Source organism: Otolemur garnettii, unplaced genomic scaffold (genome assembly GCF_000181295.1).
Source record: "Otolemur garnettii isolate 467f Iridium unplaced genomic scaffold, OtoGar3 scaffold00026, whole genome shotgun sequence".
Classification (NCBI taxonomy): Eukaryota; Metazoa; Chordata; class Mammalia; order Primates; family Galagidae; genus Otolemur; species Otolemur garnettii.
Genome location: NW_003852421.1, coordinates 8,634,156 through 8,645,346, shown reverse-complemented (window position 1 = coordinate 8,645,346; position 11,191 = coordinate 8,634,156).

Below are 11,191 nucleotides of genomic sequence, written 5' to 3'. Positions count from 1 at the left end.
AAAAAAAAAAAAAAGAACATGTGAATGATAATCACAAGCCAAAACGTGTGTTTGAAAGAATGAGGATGGGCTTTCACAATAAAAACAGAACAGAAGTGTCAAAGTGAAATGTCAGAGTTATATCAACTGTCAAACTTAGTACCAAGGAAACTGGGCATTTCCTATTTATATATAAAAAGCTTGATACTATGTGAGGTTTCAGGTACCCACTGGAGGGATCTTGAAATGTAACCCTGAAGATAAAAGGGGATTGCTATGTGTATATAGTATACACACATGTATAGTGTGTATATAGTATACATGTATATATGTGTATATATATACACATATATATACACATACATGTATATATGTGTATATAGTATACACACATGCACATATATGTGCATATATGTGTGTGTGTATATATATATTTCAACATCAGCGAATGAGAATATTGGGTGTGTAGACTAGGCTGGGATAGGTGAGTGTAGACAGGATAGGATTCAATACAACATGAAAGTATTTCAAGTTTCTCTTCCATAGCATTGCTTATAAGTAAACTTTCCTTCCTATTAGTAACTGCCAACCCCACCACTCCACTTCCACCAGCTTTACAAGTCTGTCCTTTTTATAGACGCATCTCAACTCCTAATAATGTCTTTTTCCTACACTGATGTCTTTCTTTCCCTTAACCGTATCAGGTCCCAAACTCACCAGCTTATGACTCAGCAAAAATGTCGTTGGGCTCTAAGAGGAATACAGAAGATGCCTGCTCATTGAATCTAATTTCATAACTGAATTTTTTCTAGTCAACAATCCTAAACCACCCATTTTACCTTCCCTTCACTCTCTGCTACGCTATTCTGTGGCACTTTGCATAATTTTCCATTTGTAAAAGCTTATAATTAAAAGTATGATTTTGAAGATATCAGCATCTTCTTTTCAGGGTAGTTCCTATTGTGCCAGAATGTCTATGGGTATCAATATAAAGGAGCCCAAGAGTCTAGAGTCAAAGTCCAACTTAAGAAAATTTGGGGAAAGAGCAATCATCAGAATGGGGTTTCCAGAACTAAGAAAAATGAAAGTAATGTTAATGCACAAGTAAGAGAGATGAGCAAGAGAATGGAAGATAAAAGTAAGCCACTAATAACAGGATAATAGCTCATGGTAAGCTTTAACATGTTCTGAGTGCTTTTTAAATTTCAGCTATTTTAATTTCTGTAAGACGAGGTGGAGCTTGATTTATGATAAATGACTGAAAATGGAACAAGAGTTATAATAAGGCATCTAAATAAGGCTGCGTATGTGTATAGTATATATCAGCCAGCCAGATGGCCGTCTGACCTAAAGACAGTGTAGATACTATTTGTAAGATTTTTTTTTTTTTTTTTTTGCTATTAATGGATTTTGCACATGAGATTTGGTAATTACAAAAAATATTGATGCAAGCAGGAAATCTTGGCACAGTGGCAATATGCAATGCTCAGAGCAGGAGTAACAGGACACACACATTTGTCTTCTGCTCGCTACTCACACAACTGTTGTTCCCAACTGTTGTGGAACCTTCTGGTTGCAAAATTCCATCCCTCACATAGTAACAAGAGAGTCAAAACAGTCCCTCCCTCCTGAGCTCTGATCACACGACAGTTTCGTAACCATGTTCTCTCAGAGAGTTCCATAGTCCATCCCTCTGGAACAAAATAAAGTGATTTCCAGAAAGGTAAATCAGACATTCTCAAACAGTAGCTTTTTTCCGCTTTTTATTATTAGGGAAGCATGATTTTCTATTACCTAAGGTTTGATTGGGGGAAGAAGTAATTCTGATTTTAATTAATCAGAGAAAATGAATTTTCTTCAAATATATTTTCTACCATCTCAATAATCATTTCTTTGGGGTATCTATTCTGAGCAGCTGATGACCTTGTATCTATTTTGATGCAGTTAAAACGCATTCACACAATTTTAAATCTCTAATGAGATCTTATAAGGAAATCTCCTATTTTCTCATTAAGGAAAAAAGGACTTATCCCAAACCAATTATTATTTTAAAAAGTTTCCAAACATAAGTTATTTTATGACGGTAGTCTGTGATTCATATTCCCAAAAGGCCAAACTGCCACTCTGCGATAAATCACAACAAAATATTTTGTGCCTGTTTTCACAAATTCAAAGAATGCCAGAATAAGATTGGGCAGTACTTAAATGAGAAATTCTGAGATGTGGCAGAAATAATAGCAAATGTTGATTAGTATAGATTTCGTGCTACTAAAATCTCATTGAAGCATGCATTATTTTTTCTGGTAACCTGAAATAGATGGTAATATTGAGAAGTCATTATGTGATATTGACCAGCGGTGTGGCAGGTAAGTCAAAAGAATCATTCTGCTGGGTTAAACTAAAGGTCTTGGAAAAAAGAAAGAAATGTTCATGTTTCTCACCACAATCAAATTCTATCTCAGATATATTGCTAATTAGCAACCTACGTTTAATATGATAAAATACAAAGAGACATTTTACAGTGTCCATATCTGTAAGATTGGTTGATAATAACCTATTTCATAGGGATGCTTTGCAGAAGAGGAATGAGTGCATATTATGTGACCTGGAAGTATCTACTTCTATAAGGATCTAAGCGCCTTACCTATAAGCTTCCAATATGTGTGATGGCTCTTCTTTTTGTTTGTTTTTTGGTTTGTCTGTTTTTGAGAATGGGTGTCACTCTGTCACCCAGTCTGGAGTGCAGTGGCATCATCATAGCTCACTGCAGCCTAAAAGTCTTGCATTCAAGTGATTTTCCTGCCTCAGCCTCCCAAATAGCTGGACAGCAGGTGTGTGGCACCATGTCTGGATACTTTTTTCTGTTTTTAGATCAAGATAGAGTCTTTCTCTTGCTCAGGTTTATAATATCTCCCTGATTTTATTCTTCTGTTTTTCCCCATTATATCCTCCTTTCTTTCTTCACTCACATAGTAATTAGATTCCTTTTGAAATAAGCATTTATTTCCATGCTTGTTACTACTTGTCATTCTACTGCTCTATTTTCTTTTCCTTCTTTACGTCTTAATTTGAAGTGCATGACTTATTCTTAAACCTAGGCCAATGTATGTTTTTAGGTCTATGAAGATGAGATGATGAATTGGACATCTGCCCTCTTCAACTCACAATTATTCCTTCTACTAATAATTACAAGTACATTGGATTCTTGGATGAAAATGACTACATAATCTCCTTTTCTTCCAGTTTATATTGCCCTGACACATGGCTTCTTGGATACTGATTCTCTGATTAATTAAAATCAGAATTATCTCTTTATAATCACCCATAACCTAAAATTCTATGTCATTTAAAACATTTTTTCATCCCCTCTGATTTTCTCTTAGCCAAGACTCTGCAGTCTGTCTTCTCAACTCCATTCATTGCTTTTTTTCTCAGACTTAGAAGATTTGGGATTTCATTATCATCACCCTAAGATGTAGAGGTCCTAAGTGATGTATTTAAAAATATTTTCATCACTATTCTTCAAAATATTGCTAAAAATGAGAAGCAAGTATACCCCCAGGTCACATTTTATAAGCTGCTCAATGGATTATTGCAGTAGTACTCTGCAGTCCACTTTTAGACCCAAAAGTCACCCCTGAAATCACCATACATAGGGAAAATGGGAAATTACAGCTAAATGCAACTTTCTTTACAAAATATTCATTACAACAAATTTTACAAAGAGATGGGCAACATGTAGAGCATATTTTGTAATTTTTTTTTAATTTTCTAATGAGTATTTTGTAAATAGAGCTACAATTTCCCATTTTCCCCTATGTATGGTGACTTTAGGGGCAACTTTGGGGACACCCGGTAGTGCTACTAATATTAACATCTGAAGGTGTCTGAGGAAAGAATGCAGTTGTCCATCATCACATCAACTTGGAAGAGATAGGACTGGAGTCCAAACATTCCTAGCTTCTCTTGAAAGGCACACCACCCTAATTAGCTCCTAAAAATAATGCTGTGGTCCATCATGTAACTCCCTTACTGATGAAACCGAACACCTTCCCTCCAACTACAAGATACAGTCCACATTCCCTAGCTGGCAATGAAAGCTCCGTGCGACCCAAGTGATCATCTCAACAGCGTCTTCAGGCATTTCCCTAAACGAAGCCTTCACTTCAGCTTTTCTTCTGTGGTATATAATTTTCTTAGACTTCCAAGAATGACGTGATAATTTTTCTAAGCCTGTTGCATGTCAGTAAAAATTAAAGTTGAAAAGTCTCTTAATATTACTTCTGTAAGGGAGTGTTGCAATATGATTAGAAACTACTTCTGGGAAAATTTTCAAAAGGTAATACAAAAAAACAGAAAGTGGTGCTTTCTATTTCTGCTCTGAAATCCCAGCTAGAAAGGACACCACACATTCAAAATCAAAATGTTTATTTTACTCCTTTGAATGTGTTCCTCCACTCTGAAGTTAATATGTCAAAACCGGTTTTCTTAATGATATAATTGAAAATGTTGGCTTCAAAGCAGGTGAGTTGCATAGAACCGTACAGCACAGAGAGCGAATGCCTATGTAAACTATGGACTTCAGGTAACAGTAATGTAACTGCAGCAATGTACTACACCAATAATGCAAAGGTTAATCGTAGGGGGGAAAGGAGAGTATATGGGAACTCTCTGTTTTACAAACCTAAAACTGCTCAAAAATAAAGCCTATTTATTAAAAAAAAAAAGTGACAGGTTCTAATTTATGTTGCATATACCCTTTCTAAAACTGTTACCTCTCAACAGAATTTGATCCTGTAACGTCTTCAAAGACAGAGCACGCTGCTTTTCTCTATCTTGTTCGCTTATCCAGTTTTTCACTTTTTACTCTCAACTGAGCTCCAGAAAGGCCTTGGGTTCGCCAACAACAAAAAAAAATTCCTAGTAAATCTTTCTAAACCTGCCTTAGTGCAAATGCACTTCCCTTGACTCAAACTTAACTCCGAGGTGTCACGTAAGGAGTAGGTTAACGTGAAACACCTGTGCTTTCGATAGCTCCTGTTCTCAGGAGATGATTAACCGTCAAAGCACCGAAAAGCAGAAAAGGTGATGGTAAGATTTTTGCGCCAACATGAAATTCTAAATCTGTGTAATACTTCATTGGCATTAGTATGGTTTTTTAAAAAAGTTCTTTTTCTGTCCAATTGTTCGAAATCTGTGTTCATTCAATGCAGAATGCACATGCTGTAATATTAATCTCCAAAATGTTTAGGGTGATCTTGATTTGATGTTAACCATGTAAGCTTTTGGTTTATTTTTGCTGAGCAAGGAACTATCCAAGAAAGAATACCTGTTTCATAACTTAAATAAAAGATTTCCTCCCACTAATGACTAAAGATGATTCTAAAAATTCCTATAATGCAAGACAAGAACCTACTTGTCAAATTGTCTCGGGCGAGTACTTTTTCTCAGCCTCAGTTTTCTTATATGCAGTATAAGGATAGCATATGAAGACTAGTGAGATAAGTTTTTAAAAACAACTGTTCAAAAACCATGTTACAAACACAGTAACTACGCGTATTACCATGTACGTTTGCTCTCAATGAACTTGGTTAAATTTACGCCTGACTCACTCCTAGTTGGCTCTGTGTCCCTGCTGTCTAATGACTTGGAATCACATCTGGTCTGCTCTCACCCTTCACTCCTTCCCTCACCCACCCACTAACCTTGCTTTTAGAAGCCCTGAGCAATTATGCTCAGAAAATGAAAAACGATTGAAATGAGAAATCCCTTAACTCCCTGATACTACACACTCACTTTCTGACTTCACACATTCTCCCCCTCTGCTCTCCTGCTCTTGAGCAAGTGGGGTCTCTTCTCCACTGAAGGCCAACTCCCCCAACGCCACCTCGACTGTGCTCCCTTTTATTTCTTCCAGGTCTTTGGCCACTAGTTTCCCACTCTCTTTATTCTCTATCTTTCCTACTCCATCTACTATTCTTTCTTCTGCTACACATCTGCTCAAACACCTCCTAGATTCAGAAAAGCTTTTCTTAAACTCAGTCCCCTAGCCCAGTAAATAGTCTGTTTCTAGTTATCTCTTGACCTCTAAGCTTCTTAAAAGCTTACTCTATGCCCATTCCCTCTGCATCAGCATAACATCCTTTCCTCTTACCCAGTGGTAATGTCTTTCAAGTTTCCACTAAGTCAGAAATGTCAAGGTCAACTACACCTAACATTTGTATGGCTCTTCACAGCTTATAAAATGCTTTCATGTAATTTTGTGCATCATAGTGGATTTTTATCTCTATTTCTAGCTATGTTTTATGTTCCCTTCTTGAATTTTTCTGTTCTTTTGTCCCTGCTTCACTTTACACTGCCCTTAAGTATCTAAGATACATATTCTTGAGTTAACTAATGCCCTTTAGACCAGCAGTCCCCAAACGTTTTAGTACCAAGGATCAGTTTCAGAAAAAACATTTTTTCCACAAACTGGGGGCGAGGGGAAGGAGTTTAGGGATGATTCAAGCACATGACATTTTACTGTGCACTTTACATCTTATTACATTATAACACCAAGGGAAATATTTGCACAACTCACCATAATGCTGAATCGGTGGAAACCCCGAGCTTGTTTTCCTGCAACCTGATGGTCCCATCTTGGGGGAATAGGAGACGGTGACACCCAAAGTGTGTTGCTTACATCCTCTGCTCACCTCAGGTCATCAGATGTTAGATCCTCATAAGGAGAACGCAATCTAGATGGCTCGTATGTGTGTTTACGGTAGCATTTGCTCTGCTGTGAGAGTCTAATGCTATGGCTGGTATGAAAGGTGATGTGAGCCATAGGGAGTGGCTGTAAATACAGATGAAGCTTTGCTCACTTGCCCACTGCTCGCCTTCTGCTGTGTGGCCCAATTACCAACAGGCCACACAGCAGAACATTCACATTTTAGATAGTAGGTAAAGTATTTTAAAAAACAAAAAACCTGCTGATTCGTGTGCTAATGATGAAATCGATATTCATAAAATAGGTCCTATGACTTATCCAGACTTTTGCACCCACTAATGGACAGAGACCGGATATATACTGAGATTTTTCTCACTTTAAGTTTAGTAGATTCTCGTAACATCATGGCTAACTTCTGCAATAACCAGTGTCTGTTTTTTCTTTTCTAATTTAGTGGCTAATGGATAAAATACAGACCTGTATTATTTCATTTTCTCCTAACTGACCTACGTCTTCCATGTTTGCATTTATCCTCAACTCAGCTATCAAAATTAGAACCGTGACAAGTCTCTCCTCCAATATTTTCCTATTTACTTACACACTAAATTCTAAATTTTTAATGTGGGATTCAAGGCCCTCTGTTATCAGCTCCTAACTTATTTGTTCTATTTAATCCATTCATTCACTGGACAAATGTTTATTAAGCCTCTATTATGTGGCAGGTAATGTTCCAGGTGACAAGTAAGCCACACAAGATCCCTGCTCTCTTGGAATCAACATCCCCATTCCTTTCTCTTCATTATGGATGAATTACAACCACCCACACTTACAACCATCCTTTCCCTATGATTTTTCTTATGGTAATGCCATTTATCTACTCTATTTCTTCTTTCAATGCTGAATTCAAATTATTGCATCCAGGAAGAAAACTTCCGTATCCTATTTCCTTTTTATTGTCATATATAATTCCTCTCCCTATATTTGTCATTTTTTCATTTATTCATGTAAGCAAACGTATTTTTATGCTTTTTAATATATTTCATGCCATTTGCAAACAACGTAAGAACAAATATGGTTTATTTACTTTACCTTTTCCATGAAACTTTGCATGCAGTAGTCATTCAATAAATGGCTTCATGAATACAGCATGGCTGCGTGAATGAATGTATAAGTAAAGAGGTATAATTATCATCAGGTAAGTTATCTGCCATATTACCTATAATAATTCACCCAAAGATTTTAGGAGTCTACCTTTTAACTGGAATTTTTGTTGTGCTTTGTTTTATTTATTTAAATCAACTCGTAATTTTTCACCAAAGTTTAAGGAGTCATATTTGTAAGGAGAAAAGTTATTACTTGCCACCCCCATTCTCCCCTTTTCCCCTTCCGTAGACACAAATGTTCTCAAGTCTTTGAACCAGTTGTTTAAAATTTACATTTGTATCTCCAAATAATGTTTGTTGCTAATTTTTGACTTTTCAATTTTAGGCATTATCTATTGCCCTCTCACCCTGAAACATGGAGCTTTAGCTCTCTTTCATGGCCATGTCTGTCCCCAGCACACAGGGTCACACATGCACTCCCTAGGTGCCCCATATAGATTAAATTTCTGGTTGGGTCAATAGTTACTGTTTGCTGGTAACTGGTTGACCCATGCATGTTATCATGAACGTTAGTCACAGCTAAGCCATATAATGTATTATGATCATTTTTCCTCTTCTGTGTGTTCTTCTGGAGAAAATAATTGCTTAGTTAGTGTATACGGTTGGCTTTGTGTATATAGTCAAGTGTCACTTAACAAGATTTCAGTCGACAACAGATCATATATACAACATTGGTCCCATTTGATGAAGCTAACAAATTCCTGGTGCCTAGTGATGTCTATTTTCAATTAATTAATTTGTTTTTATTATTTATTTTTTTAAATTTATTTTTGAGACAGACTCTCATTCAGTCACCCTGGGTAGAGTGCTGTAGCATCATAGCTCACAGCAACCTTGAACTCTTGGGCTCAAGTGATTCTCTTGCCTCAACCTCCCAAGTAGCTGGGACTGTAGGCTAGGACTCCCATGCCTAGCTAACTTTTTCTATTTTTAGTAGAGATGGGATCTTGCTCTTGCTCAGGTTGGTCTCTGCCTCCTGAGTTCAGGCAATCCATCTGCCTTGGCTTCCCAGAGTGCTAGGATTACAGGCACAAGCCACAGCATCCGGCTGGCTAGTGATGTCTTGATGCTGATCCTTTGTATGCCAGGCTGATTTGTGTGTTTTAGTCTTAGTTTTGAATAAAAATGTTTAAAAAGCAAAGAAAAAAAGAAATTGAAAACTAAAAGAAAGCTGATAGAATAAGTACATAAAGAAAGAATATTTTTGTACTGCTGTACAATATGTTTGTGTTTTAAGCTGTGTTACTGTCAGAGTCAAAAAGTTAGCTGGACATGATGGCTCATGCCTATAGCCTGGCACTCTGGGGGGCTGAGGCAGGAGTATTGCTTGAGCTCAAGAGTTTGAGACCAGTCTAAGCAAGAGTGCCTGCCCCCATCTCCACTGAAAATAGAAACATAAAGCAGGCATCATGGTACATGCGGATGGTCCCAACTACTTGGGAGTTTAAGGCAGGAGGATTACTAGAGTCCAGGAGTTTGAGGTTGCCGTGAACTATGATGATACCACGGCAGTCTATCTGGGGTGACAGAATGAGATTCTATCTCAAATAAAAAGTTGAAAAAACTTAAGTTTATGAAGGAAAAACTTACAGTAAGATAAGATTAATTTATCATTAGAAAAGAAGTTAAAAAAATAAACATATAGCTTAAATGTACAGTGCTTGTGAAGTCTAATAGTGCATGGCCGTGTCTGTCAGGCCTTCATATTCACTCCCCACTCACCCACTGACTCATCCCCTCCCACGGGCTCTAGTCCTGGTAAGTGTCCTATGCAGGTAATACATTTTAAAAATCTTTTATGCTGTATTTTCACTATACCTTTTCTGTATTTAGATATGCTTAGATACACAGATACTTACCACTGTGTTAGATTCCTTCAGTATTCAGTACAGTGGCATGCTGTGGTAGGTTTGGAGCCCAGTAGCAATAGGCCAGCCGGAGTGAGTGGTGAGGAGTAGGCTGCACCATCTTGATTTGTGTCAATACTCCATGATCTTCACACGAAGACAAAATCACCTAATGACATATTCCTCACAACATATCTTCATGATTAAGCAATGCATGATTGCACTTATTACCCATCAACCTAAGATGGGTAAATATCATCTCAATACATTCAAACTCTCCCAACATAGTAGTAATTGTGTCTTATCCAAATAGCTCTCTTCTAGAGCATTTTGACATGTGCTCTAGAAGAGAACTTGTGATAAAAACCTTTTAAGATATAGCATTGGGAGACTCACATCTTAGGCCAACTCACCAGTTTTCATGGGATTTCCTTCCCCATCATCCTGGGGACTGTCTTAGACTGTTTCTCACGTGGGGCATAGTTTCCTGGATCCCCTGCTTTCCTTTCTGAGTTTACTCGCTCACTTGAGAGGGGCCCATACTCCACGGACTTCCTAAAGAAAGGATCCACTGAAAACAAGAAATTTCGAGACCCTGTAAATCTGAGAATGCCTTTATTCTACCTTCACGTTTAATTTATAGTCTGACTGGATAGAGAATTCTAGGATGAAAAGAATTTTTTCGCAGACTTTTGAAGACATTTACATTCGTTGTCTTCTAGCTTCCAGCATTGCTATTAATATTTAACAAATGTCATGCCACTCTGAATCTTGATTCTTGTTGTGAAGTCTCTTCTTTCTAGAAACTCACAGCATACTCTCTTTATCCCAGAATTTGGAAATTTCCCAATGCTATATCTTAAAAGGTTTTTGTTATCTCTGGGGCTGGGCTGTCTATGATTTACTTTGATCTAAAAATTCATGCTTGTTTGTTTGGGGAAATATTCTTGAATTGTTTCACTGATGATTTCCTCATCTCTTTTTCCAAAGTTCTCCTTTGTGGAACTCCTATCATACAGATGTTGGGCCTCCTAAACATGTCCTCTATTTTTTCTTATCTTTTATAACCCTTAGTTTCTATTTTTGCTTTACTTTTGAAAGATTTCCTCCAATTGATCTTCCTACTTTTCTACTCAATTTTTTTACACAATTTTCACAGTTCTAGTTTTAACTATTTCAAAGCCTTTCTCTCCTACAAAGGCTTTTTCTAAAATAGCCTCCCTTTCTTGTCTTAAATGTGCAATGTTTTACCTGGAGGTATTAATAATAGTTTTTAAATTGCATTCTCACCTCAAGTCTTTGTTTGCTCCCATTGCTGTTTCCCTGACAGTTTTTCCATGTCTCTCCTATTAAAATTTGATTTTAGTGATCCTGGTCTGCCTGCTCCTACTAAGAATGGCACAGTCAAAGCTGATTAGAAGAGGAGTATGTGACTAGCTTTTAGTGATCAGAGACTTCATTGTAGGGTGACCTGGCTTTGTTCTTCCTTGCGG